Here is a 6759-nt window from a genome sequence, read left to right on the forward strand (position 1 = left end):
AAAAAAAAAAAAAAAAAAAGTTAAAAAAAAAAAAAGCCCCACACTCACCAGTTGCAGCAGCAGGAATCAGGGCCTCTGGGAGCTCAAGGCAGAACACCCCCATGCAGTACAGGGCAGTGGGGGGCAGCAGAGATTTCCCCCCCCACCCCCGCTTGGCACCCGTGCTGCAGCTGTCACACTGTATGGATACAGCGAGGCTCAGCAGGCACCGCACGCTGTCCGGAAGCTAGGACAGCTCCACATGTCAGCCAGAGCCCAGCACACCTTAAACCCAGCAGCCCCCACTCCCAGACAGCATGTGGTGCCCTGAGGCAGCTGTCACATGGGTGCCAAGCAGGCGGTGGGTGATCCCCGCTGCCCCGCACTGCGTGGGGGGACTCTGATCCCCACGGCTGCAGCTGGTGAGTGCGAGGGGGCAGGGGTTGTTCATTTGTTTTTTTAAGTAATGGGAGGCTGGGGCCGGGCAGGGAATTGGGCAGGGCAGGGCATCCATAGGGGGCTTCTCCCACAGCTCCCCCCGCCTGGGGAGAAGCAGGCACAGCTTGCGAATTGGCGACCAAAGTTTTGCACAGCACTAATAAACCGTAAACCAGATCCAAGCACCTAATAAAAGCAAGTGGAAAAATATACCTGTTGTTAAAGGAAGTCATTGATGCCTTCCCCTGAGAAGCAAACCTGACAGGCACAAGACATCAACTTCCATCCTGTTCTTAGCCTCCCATTTACAATGATTTTGCCCACAGATCAGTAACCACAAAGCTCCACAAGCAGGGTACAGACAGGCAGAGCACAGGAGCAGCTCATGCAGCACTCAGGGACAATCCCTCTAGCATCAGAGACACAGGCATGTTCCAGAATCGTTCTACTGGACCTCTGCAGTTTTTGAGGTGATGGATCAATGGACACTATTAATCTGTGTAACTGATGGAGTGGGGATAGATGGAAAAGCCCTACAATGGCTCCAACCATTTTAGGACTCAGACAAGAGTGATGGGTAAGTGCTCTTCTTTCTTAGAGGCCCTTGTTTGCAAAATACAGCAGGGAAGCACACTGTCCCCATTTCAACAACATATGGGATGACAGGACACAGCCTTGGCTTAGCTACCAGCACTGAACTGTAAACTACATTCCACACCATGAAAACAAAGCCTTCACTAAAAAGGTCAGACAGTCTTCAAGAGACCAATTCTTAGACTAGCAGCATCTCATTCAAATTCAGACAAAGAAATCAAAGCAATCCTGGCTGGAAGGGGAAAATTCATGGAAAAGCCAGTTTGGCTTTTCCATTTTGAAGGCATACAAGCCCCATTCAGATCAGTATAACACTTGTATGACTCCTCACTTGGAAGATTAGGTAACCATAATTTCTAAATAGGTATTTTTCATCTCCTGCTCTCGAATCTTTCACCCTGATGAGGAACTGGCCACAGTAACTGGCCACAAAGGCAAAAATGCCTTTGTGATCTTCAGATTGGATTAGTCTAATTCACTAACTGAAGCTGAAAATATGCACAGGCTCCAATATAGTTCAAAATGCTCCATGAGTCAGGCAGTCATGAACATATTAAGCCTACGTTCCCATCATTCCTTTACTTCTACTATGATTCAATTTGTAATTGAGGACTAAAGTCTTGATCTTCAAAGCCATTAACAGACTGAGGCAATGCGTGTTATAAACCAAATATCAATTTACAAATTGTCAACGCATTAGAACTCCTGAGATACTGGAGACCATAAGCCCAAGATGATGCACATCACCTATGGACAAAGCATTATCATTTGAGAATATTTAAGAACAAAACAAACTACCAGAGAAGATTAGATAAAACTGCAGTTTGGCCATCTTTAGAAATTGCTGCAGAACTTTTCTCTTTAACACTTTCACTAAAAGAGTAACATTCGCACTCTCTTTTAACAGTGTCCTTGCCATTCTTAAAAACCACAGGACAAATTAAAACAATCCTACCTGAAGTTTTTATATCTTAACAAAATACAATCCAGAGACTCCATAAAATCCGCTAAATACTTTGTTATTATTTACAAATGTTATATTATTCATATATTTTAATATTTATATACTGCAACAACAGGCTACCCTACAAACCATTAAGAGAAATACAAAGGATGGCTTTTTAAAAGTATAAATGGCTATTTGACAGCAAGTCCCTTAACTTTGTGGCTGATGTGTAAACCTAAACCAGTGAAAGATGATTGGATTTTTGGCCACACTAGTACAGTTAGCCTAATTAATTATTCTCACTAAACCAACAGTAATCACACAAATGAGACCCAAAAGTCAAACACTTTTTATTATTATTATTCTATTTCAGCTGTACAAAATGTGGGCAATGTGGCTGCTGATTTTTTCTCTTCCCCTCAGTGTTTTGGCTTCTTACCTAGTTTTCTCATATCAAAGCCCAGTGGAAACAAATTGCTGGGGAAAAATATATTTTTATCCATGCGCCTGAGTTATAACTAGGGATGTAGGTCCAGGAACTCTACGCCCTTTAGCACATCGCTGAAAAGCTACGGCATTTTCTCCTGTTTGGGAACAGAGGTGTAGCAAAATGTTTCATATTATTATTATAGAATTAAGGAGAAACAGGGGGCTTAACATATCCAAAGTTATATTTGTCATATGGTAAACCAGGTAAGGCATTCTCAGCCAAGTTAGAAGAAAAGCAAGAAATGTGAACAGCTCAACATTCCTTGAAAGTGATGCCCTTCCATCTATCTCTGTCCAACCTCTCAGTATGCTCACTCTGCAGCTACCAACTTTACTCATTTTCCACAGAACCTGTTTTTCAAGCCCCTGCCTCTGAGTCAGCTTACACTTCTATAGGATCAACACTGTGATCCTGTACTCCTGTTCTTTTCTATAGGAGTTAATTCACATTGTCAAGCTGAATACATGCAGTCCCCATTTCTGCTGAACCAGAGAGAACTTGGATGCGACCCTTTTAACATTTATTTTAATTACAGTTACCATAAAACAAAGCAACTGTACACAACAACTCATCTTACACATTGAAATTTAGATGGTCTTTACAGCTGAAAAATCAGCCTGAAACATTATCTTTCACAGAAAGTGAAAAGCCACTATGGCTGATCATCGATTAAACTAAGTTTGAGATAATCCATCATAAGCGGGCTGTTAGTAGAAGTTACAGTTGAACAGCATTGTAAGGAAGTGTTCACCTTCAAGAGCTGAAACATAGTTAGCTAGGGACTACTAGTTTGCCCTATGCAAAGGTGGGGAATCAGCTGCAAATGATGACCAGTAAATAGGGGTGGGGCTCCCAAAAGGATTCAAAAGTTCCCAGAGCAGGGTACAAAGGAAGAGGGGAGCTGCTGTGGCTGTGATCTTGTATTTTGCCTCCCAAGGTCTCAGGAACAACTGCAGGTTTGGGGGTTGTTTTTCTTGCTTCCTTGTTTTCTTTTACTGTGGGGACAAAGCTGTACCATGTAAAATAAACTGACTAGAAGCCTTAGATACAGAGCTGCCTGGTCTTAACAAGGAAGCTCAGTGAGTGACCTGCTTGCTTGCTTGCATGTATCAAGAACATTACCATCCAAAAGCTTAATATACTACTCTGTATTATTCATTTATTTGGTAAACTCCCTATACACATGACTGAGCCCACAGATCACTACTAAAAAGAGAACTGGGTTTTCTTCAGAGACAGTTTGATTGTTCAGGACTGTACAGACAACTTCTAGTTGGGGTTTAATCAGTTCATGTACAACCTGCATTTGTAAACTGAGAGATGTACTTCTAGTCTCCGCTAAAAACTAATGTTTACATTTATCTTCTAAATGTTAATAGGGTCAGGCCTGCTGAAATGCTGCCTGTCCACTTCTACTCTGGTCAATTAAAACACAGTACTTCACAGAAAAGGGCTGTATAATGTTAAAAGCAAAATTCCAAATACAATAAACAAAGAGCCAGAATAAACTAGCGTCTATATACAACAAAGTGAAGCATTCTCAGCTAATCCGTACAGGTATGAAAATGTTAATACAGAACTATGCTAACCTGGACTGGAGAAGTGACATTGCTCTGAAGTATTTTTGGATACAAGGCATGCAAATACCAGATGTATTATCCTCCAACCTGAAGGAGTTACAAATAGTACTCTATTGCTTTGTCTAAAACAGGCCAAAGTTCACTTTTTTCCCCCCCTTAAAATCTACCAAAATGTACACTTCAGTTCAAGGATGGATTTGTAGAGCTGCTAGGAAAAATAGGCCATGTCATTAAATATACCTAATGTTCTGAAGAAAAGGAAGTATATCAACTGTTGTCCCTAAAATTTAAAAAGGTGGTAAGGATGATTCATGTAATTATAAACTAATAAACCTTGCAACTGTGCCAAGTAAATGAGTCAAAACAATTGTTTAAAACAAAAAAACAAATATCTGGAAAAATCATACATGACAGACTATCATGTATGATAGCCAGCACCACTTCTGCAAAGGAAAACTATGGCAACTAGCAGATTGAAGTTCTTTGAATTTGCAAATAATTGATTTTAAAAAGTGGGTGAATCGTAATATAATTTGCAGGTGACTGAATTAGCTTCATCAAATTTAGAGAAGATGGTGAGAAACTTCCAAAAGGACTACTTAAGCAAGGTAACTGGGCAACTGATGGTAGATGAAGCTCAATGTTAATGAACAAAAGCGATGTGTGATCAAAATAGCTATACTCCTCCTACCCTGTCATTATAAATGAATTCAAGAAAAGGATATTGCTTGGACACTTCAGTGCAGATGTCCACTCAAAATCAAGGTCAAACAAGGTGTTAGGATCCACAAGGAATAATATGGAAAAATGCCCTTCTTTAAGTAAGGACATATCTGCATCTGCACCACTAGTCATCTCAATTTAAAAAGGGTGCTGAAGAATGAACATTTAAAAAAAAACCGACACGGGGAACACTTACAAAGACGGAAAATGTACAGTTCTCCTTAGAAAGTAGATAAGAAGAAACAGAATAATATACAACATAATGAACAGTATAGAGAAGGTATTTGGGAAACTTCTGTTTTGCCTGTCAGAATTTTTTGTTGATCCAATGAAATTAAAAATGTAGCAAATTCAAATCTAACAAAAGGGAAACAAATCATGCTGCACAACTATACAGTAGAAGTCGCTGTCACTGGAAATCACTGAGGCAGAAGTTCAGAGGACTAGAAATGCTTTTAAACAATACTATCCAGAATTGTAACAGTTAATGCTGAAAAGATATTGAAAGGTTTATAAGGACCTGATAATTCAGTATTTGAAAGAGTCTCTCATTTATAAGTCTGATTAAATAGTGCAACCTTCAGTGCCAGAAGAGGAGGGAAAAGTGGATGCAGATTATCCCATACCTGTCTACTTGTACCTTCACTTGCATCACTAGCCTACTGGGTCTTATCTGACATGGCAATTCTTGTGTTTCTATATATTTTTGTCAAATTTAATATTCCATACTAGTACTTTTCTCATTATAAACTCTTAATGTGCTGAACAGAAGACCTCCTAAAATGTGTACACATCCAGCTTTCTGTATAGAAAGAAGCAAGCAGCATATAGTGGGTTTACTAAAACGTGTGCTCACACTGCTGAAAAACTACTATTAGACCATGAAATAGACTATAAGAATTCATCAAATATCATATAATAATTTTCACACAATGACAGCACACATGGATTAGTAATCCCTAACTGTATATTAAATACTTTGGTTTTAACGTCAATGTTGGAAAATTTGGTTCTCCTTAAGACTATTTTGAAATTGGCGCACAGCTATAGAAGAGCAAAGTAGAATTCTGCATCCTCTGAAGTTTAGTTAGAAATGGTAACCTAAAATAGTCACATTCTTATAATAGCCAATTTACCACCACAGTACTTGCTTTTCCTTTTTTTTTTCATTTTTGTGGGTATGCTTAATTTCTCTGAAGCTTAGCTGATCAGCAACATGCAAAATCATCTTGTCCCACACATTTCCTCTCACTGACAGAAAGTACCACGTGTAGCAAAGTAAAAGTTCTGCATGACATAATGGGCCTTTTCCAATGTATTCAACAGAAAAAGACTTGCATGCAGCTAAGTAATAATATTCTCCAAATTCTAGCAAGATAAATGAAGCCCCACACACTAAGTTGTAAAGTAAGAGATCTAGCTTAACTCACTTCCATATAGTACTGTATATACATAAAAAGGTAATACCCCCTTGAAAATCCAAAAAATGAACTAACCAAAACTACTATGATGCTTAAAAATCTGTTATAAATGGAGCTTATCCATTTCAATCATTATTCAAAATCCCTGATAAGTAACTATGAAAAAAGGCTTGAATACTCCACTCACCCATTTATCCAGAATGATTAAGAATCCTTCCCAGTCAATGGCATCAAATTCCACTTTAAGATAAGCTTCCAAATGTGAACCAAGTGTTCACCACTGCCGTGTCATCTTTCTAAGTCCAGAGACAGCTTTCCAGTGCCTGTGGTGTTCAACCTTTCCCAATCTGCAGTAAAGTGACCAAAGTTTCCTTAAGTCTTCACAACTATTATTTAGAAGCTGATAAACAAGCAGCTGATCAAAAGAATGGAATTTCCACACAGAAGGAAATACCTGTATTTTAAGTATTTATTTTCATCTCTAGTCCAGACAAGGCAATATGTTGAATTTTTTTGTGTAACTAGTAGTTCTAATGAATTCTATTTTGGCTACTTCTTCTTTTAGTCCTTCTGATCAAAGCTGAACTC

At 39.1% G+C, this 6759-nt stretch overlaps 1 protein-coding gene across 1 annotated transcript in view; it reads right to left on the minus strand.

The window, feature by feature from the left end:
- MAP3K4 (mitogen-activated protein kinase kinase kinase 4) overlaps window positions 1–6501 on the minus strand; it is a 159923-nt gene extending 153422 nt beyond the window's left edge. The window contains exon 1 of the mRNA XM_019526945.1: window positions 6359–6501. The gene's annotated coding sequence lies outside the window, so the exon portion shown is untranslated. The remainder of the gene's footprint in view (window positions 1–6358) is intronic.
- Between the last annotated feature and the right edge of the window lie 258 nt (window positions 6502–6759).

This window comes from Gavialis gangeticus, unplaced genomic scaffold (genome assembly GCF_001723915.1).
Source record: "Gavialis gangeticus isolate Ggan-Ray unplaced genomic scaffold, GavGan_comp1, whole genome shotgun sequence".
Classification (NCBI taxonomy): Eukaryota; Metazoa; Chordata; order Crocodylia; family Gavialidae; genus Gavialis; species Gavialis gangeticus.